Source organism: Rhinoraja longicauda, chromosome 11, assembly GCF_053455715.1.
Source record: "Rhinoraja longicauda isolate Sanriku21f chromosome 11, sRhiLon1.1, whole genome shotgun sequence".
Classification (NCBI taxonomy): Eukaryota; Metazoa; Chordata; class Chondrichthyes; order Rajiformes; family Arhynchobatidae; genus Rhinoraja; species Rhinoraja longicauda.
Window position 1 is genome coordinate 34,806,620 of NC_135963.1, and position 12,242 is coordinate 34,818,861.

Consider the following 12,242-nt stretch of genomic DNA (forward strand, 5'->3'; position numbering starts at 1 on the left):
AATTTTACCACCTGGTTAACACATGAACTATTAAGGAAGTGGCAAAATGGTAAGACCATTTTGTTTACCTTGCATTAACATCTCATTATACTAAATACCTGTATCCCGACAGAATTTCTGACCCTGAAATTCAAAAGGGCGAGGTGTATTTTATACCACTGAATTTGGATTTGTGTTGACTGATGCTCGATAGAGCCAAAGCTGATACCATTTGTTGGATTATCTTTTAAAATATCCATTGACAGGTTTCCATTGCATTTTCTATTGCAGCTCCCTTCAAAACTGGAACCCACCACTGTACAATACTAAGCTTGTCATAACTGACAGGGGAAAGTACGTGGGAAGTGGGTGGTTTGGGTGAGCCGGGTGCGGAATGTTTTGTTTTCCTTTCTTGAAACCACAGGGGATGTAACGCCTGTCACTGTACCTCCTCTCTCACATCCATCTGGCGACCCCAGCAGTCCTTCGTGGTGAGACAGAATTTCACATACACCTCCTCTAACTTCATCTATTGCATTTGCTGCTGCCGATATGGCCTCCTTTACATTGGCGACACCAAGTGAAGACTAGGTGACCACTTTGCCACACATTTGTCCAGCAAGTTCTGCTGGATCTCCCAGTTGCTAACCCTTTTAACTCCCTTTCCTATTCCCACTCTGACCTTTTTATCCTCAGCCCCCTCTATTGCCAGAGTGAGGCCACACTCAAACTGGGGGGGAACACCACCTCGTATTTTGCTTGGGTAGCTCACAACCCAATAGCATGATCAATGAATTGGCCAATTTTAGATAACTAACCCAGTTCAACACTGCAATATTATGGACCCATTTTAACGATTCTCTCCGAAATTTCAGAAAGTTACATTTTTGTAGACCAAAAGTAAAAGCCAAGGAAACAAGGAATTGATTTCTTTTTGTGCCAATGTAACTTCATCATATTTTCAGGCTATATTTCATGAGTTTAATTCAATTGTCAATGAACATGCTCCAGGTAAAGTTTGTACATTGCGTTTGAAAAGATAAGTAATGATGCAATTGACATAGAAATAAGGTCAAACAAATTCTACGTGGTCTGCAGTAGTCAGATATGCACACGCATGCTGTAAATAAAGTGTATGAGCTTCTACATCTGGTTTAGGTCAAATGAGACACTATTGTCAGGAAAAGCTTTTATCGTTATCGCAGAAGTCACAAATTAGGTCACCGTGATAAGGGTGGACCAGACAAACAACAATTTGAACTCTAAAATTTCACACCACAAAGAAAGGTATTTAGGAGCAAGCATGCAGGAGTGTTCTGCACACCACTGATATAAACAAGGACAATGAGGAATGCTTTTTAACGAGCATCTTCTTTTGGGCCATGACTAGTAGGTAAACAACAATGATTTTTTGGACTATTACGAATGCGAAAGGCCGAATTTTAGAAGTGAACATAAATTCGTCATTGGAAATGAAAGGTTCAGCAGGATTCTATTAAGCAACAGCAATATGGTGCTTTGCATATACTCAGGTGAGATACTGGAGAACAAATAACTTTAGATAAACACAAAATGCTGGAGTAACTCAGTGGGGCAGGCAGCATCTCTGGATAGAAGGAAGGGGTGATGTTCCATGTCGAGATGCTTCTTCAGACAGAGTCAGGGGAGTGGAAGACAGATAAGGAAGTGTAAGGAGTGAAAATGAGACATCAAAGGGGTTGTAGATCAAGGAAAATGTAGAATAGATCATTGTTAGCTGGGAGAAGGTGACAAGGACGCGTACAGAGATAAATTTAATCAGAGGGACAATCAGACTGGTCGGAGAACTAGGAAAGGGGACGGATGGAGAGAGAGGGAAAGCAATGGTTACTTGAAGTTAGAGAAGTCAATATTCATACCGCTGGGGTGTAAGCTGCCCAGGCGAAATACGAGGTGCTGTTCCTCCAATTTGCGCTGGGCCTCACTCTGACAATGGCCCAGGACAGAAGGGTCAGAATGGGAATGGGAGGGGGAGTTAAAGTGTTTAGCAACCGAGAGATCAGGTAAGTTTAGGCGGACTGCGTGAAGGTGTTCAGATAACTTAAGATGCTGGTTTATACAAAAGATAAACACAAAGTGCCGGAGTAACTGTGGGGCATGCAGAATTTCTGGAGAGAAAGGGTAGGTGGCGTTTCTGAAATCGAGCGACACAGTGTGGCGGCACAGTGGTGTAGTGGTAGAGTTGCTGTCTTACACGCCAGAGACCCGGGTTCGATCCAGACTACGGGTTCTGTCTCACCCGATTCAGCACAAACTGATAAACGTGCCAGTTCTCAACAATGTGGAAACTCAAATTTCAACATACCTTAATTGGTATATGTGACAATAAACTGACCTTGAAACCTTGAAATGGCAAACGAAAAGGGTGGGTGGAAATCCACATCACACTTCCGACAGCATTACGATCATGTAGAAAATCTAGGCCATCTGCATTTCAAACATCAGAGAAATTCAAACATATAAATTAAAAATAGTCAATCTAACCAATATAGGATGTTGGATGTTCTGATTGAAATTAGGTCAGTTTTCAGTGACATAGTCGGTCCTGTATTTTACTTATTAGTCACTTATTACTTATTTCTAATTTATTGAATGCCTTAGAAATTATATTTGATTTTTACAATAAATTGTTATTGATTAATGTTTATAACAGTGACATTTAATCATTAATCATTCATTTCTTCTACAATGGTTGTGTGGCATAGTTTATTTCCTTTGCAATATTTGTCATCATTTCCTGACTCTGTGGTTGAAGCTCACATTAAAATAAAACCACACGTTCATCTTATGATCAAAATACGCCAGTCTGACATTTCTGCTTTCAATGGGTTATTTAAATGGAAGTATAAATTCATATAAAACATGGCAAGGAATAAACCTGGTTCAGACATACTGCTTGTATGTGCAATTCTGCAGGGAAATTCCAATAATAACATAGATTAGGCTCAGTGTTTACCAATCACCTATGCCCAGAGACCACATTGGAAAGAACTGGTGGGGGAGACACATTGAGTGGAGGACAGGAAAGCTGACAGTTTCCCCCTGAATTCCCAGACATTGTCAGAGTATTCTTATTATGTCTTGATTATATATAATAGGTGTGGAGGCTTGAGAGGGTTACAGAGACTGTAAGGTTGCTGAGAGAGGGAAGGGCGTAGGGGCCAAAGGGTGTAACAGAGATGAGGAGGGGTGAGGGGCCAGAGGGAGTTACAGAAACAGGGAGGGGTGTAATGGCCAGATGGCATTACAGAGACAGGAAGTGGTGTAGTGACCAAAGGAGGTTACTGAGAGAGGGAGGGGGTTACAAAGATAAAGCCATCTCTGGCCATTCACACTGGGACAGGTTCAACTCCTTCACAACATCCTCATTGACTTCTCCTCAACCGTAATGTTACAGTGTAAAGAGTATCTGCTATCCAACAGCCAACAAGATCTCCTTAAAAGAAAAACTCTTTGGCAATCTGGCATCTACATTATCCTCTCCCTCTATCCTATAAGAGAGGTAGAAGTGGGTGGCATACATCAGTGAATGTAATAAAATCTGTCATCTGTCGGGTTGATGTAGTTGAATGGCTGCCTGTAAATGTGAGTTGTGATGTGTGAGACTGATACTTTCTTAAATATTTGAGGGTGTGATCCAGATAACTGTTATGTGAGAATTTTGATTGATGTAAATTTTTGATAGGCGAGTGATGGACTAAGTTAAATGAATCAGTACCAGGTCTGGTAGTTCTGTTGGTAGGATATAGTAACTGTAGATGCATTAGGTGACTTCTATCACTTACACAAGGTCTCTTAAACTCCTGTGGTATTGTAGTCCTTAACTCCTGGCATTGATCTCCATGGCTCCCCCCCCCCCTGCGCAGTCTGGGCAAAGGTCTTCTGGTTTCCTGAAGATGTAACAGTCCTTGTTTTCACATTCACTATCAAATCCTGCCATGGAGTCTATGAACAACAGATCTTTTTTGTGCTATCTTTCACCATTTTTTAGGTCAGCTTCATTGGTAGAGATTTGTTTGAACTTGCTTCAGCTGAAATGTATTTCCTCTTAAAGACATGCAAGCTGCCTTTAATTTGCGAAAGCACGTTTTAACCGATGCAAGTCATTCTTAAAATGGCCTTTTGCTGAAATACTCAGTTGATGAACAATCGGTTAGACTTTGCAATGAATTTTAATTAGTGGGCAACAGGAAGATGGAATACACTTGATGGTTGGACAAATTATGCATTGCAATTATTCCACCTGATTTCATATGCTTTTAAACTTCGTTATCATGGATCAAGACTCATACATGGGTTCCCAGTATCTAAACTAATTGATTACCAGTTTAAAAGCATTTGTACCTAGGTACATTTGCTATCGATAACATTGATGACTCTTATAATCAACTCACCTCTCATGACCACAAGATGCCTCAAAATGTAATCTCTACAAGAAGTAATTTTGAACCAGTAATTCCAACTCCTTGTTTTCCTTTTTGCTGGAATGGATGAGTAAAATTAGGTCACAGTCAGCGAGGGTAAAAAGGCATTGCTCAACAACAAATACATACATAGAACATCATATGTACAGCACCAGAAAGGACCCTTGGGCTGACTAATGTTTGTGCTGAACATAATGCCAAGTTAAACTGATCTCATCTGTCTGTACATGATCGATATCCTCTACTCCCTGCACTTCCATGTGCCTATCAAAAGCCTCATAAATGCCACATTTTATCTGCCTCCACCATCACCTTTGACAATACCTTCCAAATCCCCACCACCCTGTGTAAAGAAAATGCCCCGCACATCTCCAGTAATCTTTCCTCCTCACTCCTTCAGTTGGACATTTCCATCCTGGAAAAGGGTTCTGACTGTCTACCTACCGGACCTTTGCCTGGTTACGACAGTGATTACTAGCTGAGACCATTGCGTCCTTACAACCAACAGGCAGTGGACTTGGATAGGGTGGGGAATGTCTTCCTAGCAAATCCTCTTGGCCAGCAGGCAAACTAAGGAGTGAGGCAGCACCCCTTACAGAGAGGAGGCAAACGTCAGATGTAGAAGATAAATTGCATTAAATGATTAACATCGACATATTTTTCATACTCTGAACATAAACTCTTAGATAAAATGATCTAATCATAATATTGTATCCGATTCAGCACGTGAATGGGAAGGAGATGTGAACCAGAGTGGCAGAAAGGAAGGTCTTTGGACTTCCGGGGCATAAATTTCTTGGTATCTTCGGCGATGGGGTAAATCAATAAGTGCATAAAATCTTTATGGAAGAATAGAAAGATGCCTTAGCGACCGAGTGACTAAAGGCACGCCCGGAGAGTGAGACCGAACGGTGGGCAGACGGACACCCATCAACCACACCTATTCAATATTTTCACACTGAATCTATTTTGTTCTTGAAATCTTCTGCATTTTATCATTCGCTGGAAAATCTTCTTCTGCACCGACGCATTATTGCAAATCTGGATCACGCAGTCAGCGATCACCTTGTTGAAAATCCTTGCATAAGAAAATTAATTTCAAATGAACAGATTAGATCCCGACCTTCTAATTCATCGGTGGGATTTTAGAGTTATTGTTGCTCAAACACTTTATCCTTTACGAACATTGTTCGATGTTGCAGTGAGTTTGATTTCTAAATGTTTTCAGCATTGCAGCTACGTTGACATTTGTTTCTTTAAAAGTAGCTGCATAATAAATGTTATACTTGGTTGAGCAGCAATTTCAGTTTGGATAAGGTAGATATCTCTGACCTAATGATGACATAATCATTGACATCGCAGCACCAAACAAGCACTGCATGCAAAGCTGCCCGCTGGGGAGTTAAGTCACACGTAAGTAGGCACTGAATACAAGCCTTTCATTTCTACGTGGTATGCCCAACCGAATCTCAATAGATTAAAATAAATCAAAATCTCATAACCTCTGGCGCACGGTCAGCAGCTGCAATGCATTTTTTCCCCATAAGGTTTGAGTGGCCCGGTGGCTGCTGCCAGATAGAGCTGCTTGCTGCTTCACAGCGCTAGGGAAACGGGTCCGATCATGACCTTGGGAGCTGTCTGCGTGGAGTTTGCACGTCCGCGTGGGTCTGTTCCGATTTCCTTCCAAAGACGTGGGGATGTTTTTCCGTTAATTGCCCCCCCCCCTGTAAATTGCCCCATAAATGTGTCGGGGATGGATGAGAACGTGAGATAACACGGAACCAGTGTGAACTAGTAGATAGACGCAAAATGCTGCAGTAACTCAGCGGGACAGGCAGCATCTCTGGAGAGAAGGGATGGGTGAGGTTTCGGGTGGAGACCCTTCTTCGGACTGAGAGTCAGGGGCGAGGGGAAACTCGAGATATGGTATGGCGTGAAAACGACAGATCAAAGCAGACATTGATCGAGGAAATGTAGAATGGTGTAAAAACCAGCATCTGCAGTTCCTTCCTAACATAGAAACATAGAAACATAGAAAATAAGTGCAGGAGTAGGCCATTCGGCCCTTCGAGCCTGTACGCACCGCCATTCAATATGATCATGGCTGATCATCCAGCTCAGTAACCTGTACCTGCCTTCTCTCCATACCCCCTGGTCCCTTTAGCCACAAGGGCCACATCTAACTCCCTCTTAAATATAGCCAATGAACTGGCCTCAACTACCTTCTGTGGCAGAGAATTCCACAGACTCACCACTCTCTGTGTGAAGAAATGTTTTCTCATCTTGGTCCTAAAAGACTTCCCCCTTATCCTTAAGCTGTGACCCCTGGTTCTGGACTTCCCCAACATCGGGAACAGAATGGTTCATTGTTGGTTATGGGGAAGGTGACAACGAGCCATCCAAACAGTAAAATTAATCAGGACAGTGAAACTAGTTGGAGAAGCTAGCTCGGGGGAGAGACGGGGAGAAAAATCAATGTTCATACCGCTGGGTTGTAAGCTGCCCAAGTGAAATATGAGGTGCTGTTCCTCCAATTTATGTTTGGCCTCACTCTGAGAGTGGAAGAGGCCCAGGACAGAAAGGTCAGTATAGAATGCTGGAGTATCTCAGCGGGACAGGCAGCATCTCTGGAGAGAAGGACTGGGTGACGTTTTGGGTTGAGACCCTTCAGACTGAAGAAGGGTCCCCCTCCCCTGACTCTCAGGCTGAAGAACCGTCTTAACCCTGTGATGTCACCCATTCCTTCTCTCCAGAGATGCTGCCTGTCCCGCTGAGTTAATCCAGCAGCATTTTGTGTCTATCTTCGGTGTAAACCAGCACCTGCAGTTCCTTCCTCCACATTTAGTCTGTGTAACAGCCTCTCCTCACATGGTTCAGCGGTGCATTGTTTGAAGAAGCACAAGTTGATGTGATACATTGCAATCTCACATTGGATTGAATTCACGGTACAACTAATGCAAAGAATATAGAATTAAGTATATTTTGAAATAAAACTGTTCGTGTAATCCTTAGTGTGTATGTGGTCACCTTCTTCTAAGGCAGTCAAGTATGAAATGGCTGATGAAATCAATATGGGAGACAGTTTTCCACAGATGGGGCAGAAGGTGACTTGTGTGGACAGGTGGTTTATGAGTGGCGCGGTCTTCCACTGCTGAATTTGTGTGCTCCCAATTCATGTACTCGTGGTTCTCAATACCATCCCAAATCCTCGTCCACTTTGACTGCTTAAGGGGCTAAAGGTTCCAGGACTCAGTGGGGGTATAGTGTTTCCTGGAAGAGCTTTGAATCATCCTTGAATCATTTCCTCTAACCACATAATTAGTTTTGTTGCAGATACAGTAGACCTCAGAAAAATGCCTGTTCACATTGCTGTTCGTCGACTACAGCTCAACACCATTATCTCTACCAAGCGCAGGGAACTGTGTCTCTTTCTATGCCTTTGCAACAGAATAATCGACTCTCTCATCAATGGACCACAATTGGTACCAATTGGCTCCAACACTTCCTTCTCGATAACCATCAACACCTCAATGGTGTGTGCTCAGTCCCCTGCTCTATGCGCTCTATACCTATGACTGTGCAGCTGGACACAGTTCCAACTCCGTCTTTAAATTCACCAACAACACAACCGTTGTTGGCTGAATTACAGGTAATGATGAACAATCATCTGATTGGTGCCAGAACAACAAAGTAAAACCGAGGAGCTGATTCTTGACTTCAGAAGAGGAAGACCAAGGATCCCCAAGCCTGTCTTCATTGATGGGCCGTTAGTGGAAAGAGATAATAACTTCAAGTTCTTGGGTGTGCATATCTCTGAAGGTCTGTCCTGGACCCAAGAAATCTATCAATATCTCTACTGCCTCAGAAGAATGAGGAGATTTTGTGTGTTGATGAATTACTTATTTGAACCTTTACAGGTGTCGAATTCGGCAACTTGAATGCCCAGAAATGAAGGATGTTACAAAAAATGGTGGACACTGCCTGGTCCATCACAGGTGCTGAAAGAATAGGGAAGGCTAACTCTCAAGGGGTCTTTCTCTTGACAAGTTGCTTGGAGCATCACAATGATTGCCCTGTTTCATCAGACAAACAAGAACAATGCCTCATGGGAACAGGTCAGGCACCAATTCAATTATATCATTGTCCAAACAAGGGACTGGAAAGAGGTCCACATCACCTGCGCTATTACAGATATTATTATTTCTATTACATTGGCTTCATTATATCAGCTTCAATAAAGGAGTGGGTGACTTGTGTGAGACTGGTCCTCGATTATGCTGGTGGCCTTGCATGAAGTGTAGATGGAGTCTACTACTGGAGTCAGAAGTTCCCAGAGGGCCGCAAGGCTGCATGGGGGAGTTGCCGAGCTGGTCCCCAGCAGATGACGCAAGTCCCGGCAGACCACAGTGTGGAGCCACTGAGCCAGCCCCTGCTCGTCCCCTGAAGGCCAAACCGGGAGGATGGAGCCTGTGATGACAATGGATGAAACGGGCGAGGAGCACAGCCAGTAGGAGTGGAGTGGGAACCGAGATATGGCCTCAAGGTCGGCTCCAGGAGGCACCCCTGAGGAACGAAGGTGGAAGGGCGAGGATAGGGTCGTCACTTCGCTGGTTGTTCCACATGTCCAAAGAAAGGCGATGACTGGAGGCCCACGTCAGCCTGGGGCCTGTGTGCAATGGGCACCACTCATAGAAACATGAGGATGGACAGGACTTTGAAAATGGTGCCAAAACCTGGTGCCTCTTGCATGCGGGCTCAGTGGACTATTTCTATATATTTTGCCAATTGGGGATGTGCTTAGGTATGGCAATACTCTACTGGACTGTTTGTAAGGAAATAAAAGCGGCATCGAATAAAAGCACCATTGAGTCAATGGAAGGGAGGTTGGTTTGCACGATGGTCTGGGCTACGTCCACAAATTCTGCAATATCTTGTGGTCTTGTGGTCTTGGATGGATGTTGTTGCCATTGTGATGCATCGGATAAAATGTTTTTTACGGCGCATCTGTTGGTTTAGTTTCATTGAGTTTAGTTTAGAGATACAGTGTGGAAACAGGCCCTTCGGCCCTCTGAGTCCATGCAAACCAGCCAGCAATCACCTATACACTAGTTCTATTCTACACTCTAGGGACAATTACAGAAGCCAATTAACCTACAAACATGCAAGTCTTTGGTATGTGGGAGGAAACCAGAGCAGCCAGAGAAAACCCACAAGGTCACAGTGAGAACATGTAACATTCCGCACAGACAGCATCCCAGGGTCAGGATCGAACCCGGGACTCAAGTTTGTCCTGCTATTGTTTCTGGGCATTCCTGACGGCTTTGTGAAGATCATAGCAAGCTTTCTTGTACCGCTTGGGATCATTTGACTTGTATGCAGCAGTCTTGGCCTTCATCTGGAAATGCATCTCAGGGTTTATTCATGGTTTCTGGTTGGGGAACACTCAAATTGTCTTCTTTGACACGCACTCCTGTTTGCACCTGATGATGAAGTCAGCCACAGCAGTGGCATCCTCATTCAGGTTGGCTGCAGATTCCAACATGCAGTTTTGGTGTCACGCAAGACCCCATGATGAGCTTCGGATGGTGTATCTATGCTGTCACTACCTAAAAACAAATAAATAACATCCATATCTACTGACAATATTAATCTCAGTGGGACTGCAAGTGTGAAGGAGGGGGGTGGACAAGGGGGGGGGTGGTATGAAAAGAGGCTTCAAGAGAACATGAACAGGTTTGGTTTGCAAGAAAATGGTACATGTAAAACAATGTGGACGATTGTGAAGTCATCCATTTTAGTACACATGACAAAAAAGGATTTGCTAAATGGTGAGAGACTGGATAATATTAACATTCAAAGGAAATTACGTGTGTTAGTCACTGAAGGCCAACAGTCAGGTGAGGAAAATAATTAGGGTGGCAAATGGTATGGTAGCCTTTATTGCAGGAGGGTTTGATTAAGGGGATAAGGAAGTCCTACAGCAATGGTACAGGACCTTGCTGAGACTGAGCATGAAGTATGGAGTATACTTGTTGCATTTGAAGTAGGTTAAAATTAGGGCATACGATTAGGGTACTTTTATAAAATTATTATTGAACAATAATGTTATTCAATGCAATTTCTTATTATGGTTTAATTTATATCTGTTTCAACAGAAATGACAGGGACTACTAAAAGCATTGGGGATGGGACATTTATTCCGAGAAGATTTTAACTAAGTGTTCTCAGGTAAGATAACCTGTAGTCCATAAAGTAAGACTAAAATGGTAAAACGGTTTAACAGTTTGTCAATATTCTTTGTCTGGATTTTGACGTTAAACATTCAAATTGGAGAAGTTGTGTGAATCCCAATCAGTCCTTGGCCTACTTATGCGCAATTTTCATGAGGAATGTTTGGATGCTCATCAACAGTGAACCGGCACTGATTTATTTTATGTTCCCCAGTTTGGGAAAAATAGAAGAATGGAAGTGTCCCAATCACTACCTTGGCGATGGCAGCAAATTCACCAAAGGCCAGAATAAAATCCGACACATTCCTAGTCTAACGACTTCACGACTTCAACATAAATATGTCCTTTTATTTTATTGATCTATTTGGGCAGAACTGTGGTGCATAGGCAGGTCGAACTAATGTAGATTGGGCATGTTGGTCAGCGTGGGCAAGTTGGGCCAAAGAGCCTGTTTCTATGCTATATGTCTCTATATCCTCGTTCTTTAGTAAACGTAGTTTGCCCCCTGCTGTCATAAATGGACAGACTATAACATAGAAAATAGGTGCAGGAGGAGGCCATTTGGCCCTTCGAGCCAGCACCACCATTCATTGTGATCATGGCTGATCATCCACAATCAGTAACCCGTGCCCGCCTTCTCCACATATCCCTTGATTCCACTAGCCCCTAGAGCTCTATCTAACTCTCTTTTAAATTCATCCAGTGAATTGGCCTCTACTGCCTTCTGTGGCAGAGAATTCCACAAATTCACAACTCTCTGGGTGAAAAAGTTTCTTCTCACCTCAGTTTTAAATGGCCTCCCCTTTATTCTTAGACTGTGGCCCCTGGCTCTGGACTCCGCAACATTGGGAAAATTTTCCTGCATCTAGCTTGTCCAGTCCTTTTATAATTTTGTACTTTCTTTCAGATCCCCGCTCATCCTTCTAAATTCTAGTGAATACAAGCCCAGTCTTTCCAATCTTTCCTCATACGACAGTCCTGGCATCCCGGTGATTAACCTCGTGAACCTACGCTGCATTGCCTCAATAGCAAGTATGTTCTTCCTCAAATTGGGAGACCAAAACTGCACACAATACTCCAGATGTGGTCTCACCAAGGCCCTGTACAACTGCAGAAGGACCTCTTTACTCCAATACCTAAATCCTCTCGTTATGAAGGCCAACATACCATTAGCTTTCTTCACTGCCTGCTGTAACTGCATGTTTACTTTCAGTAACTGATGTACAACACATCCAGGACTCATTGCACGTCCCTTTTTTCCTAATCTGACACCATTGAGATACTAATCTGCCTCCCTGTTTTTCCGCCAAAGTGGATAACCTCACATTTATCTGCCCACTCACTCAACCTGTCCAAGTCACCCTGCAACCTCCTAGCATCCTCTTCGCAGTTCACACTGCCACCCAGCTCTGTGTCATCTGCAAATTTGCTAGTGTTACTTTTAATTCCATCATCTAAATCATTAATATATATTGTAAATAGTTGCGAGAGACTTGCGGCACTCCACTCGCCACTGCCTGCCATTCTGACTGGGACCCGTTTATTCCTACTCTTTGTTTCCTGTCTGCCA

At 43.3% G+C, this 12,242-nt stretch overlaps 1 protein-coding gene across 5 annotated transcripts in view; it reads left to right on the forward strand.

The window, feature by feature from the left end:
• Window positions 1–5,263: 5,263 nt before the first annotated feature.
• Window positions 5,264–12,242, forward strand: part of LOC144598107 (uncharacterized) — a 30,664-nt gene continuing 23,685 nt past the window's right edge. For 3 of the 5 annotated variants that reach the window (XR_013547827.1, XM_078407990.1, XM_078407993.1), the window contains exons 1-2: window positions 5,737–5,855; window positions 10,598–10,670. The gene's annotated coding sequence lies outside the window, so the exon portion shown is untranslated. Of the gene's footprint in view, window positions 5,644–5,736; window positions 5,856–10,597; window positions 10,671–11,590; window positions 11,705–12,242 lie in introns of those variants that run through there. The other 2 variants (XM_078407991.1, XM_078407992.1) reach the window with 2 other exon arrangements.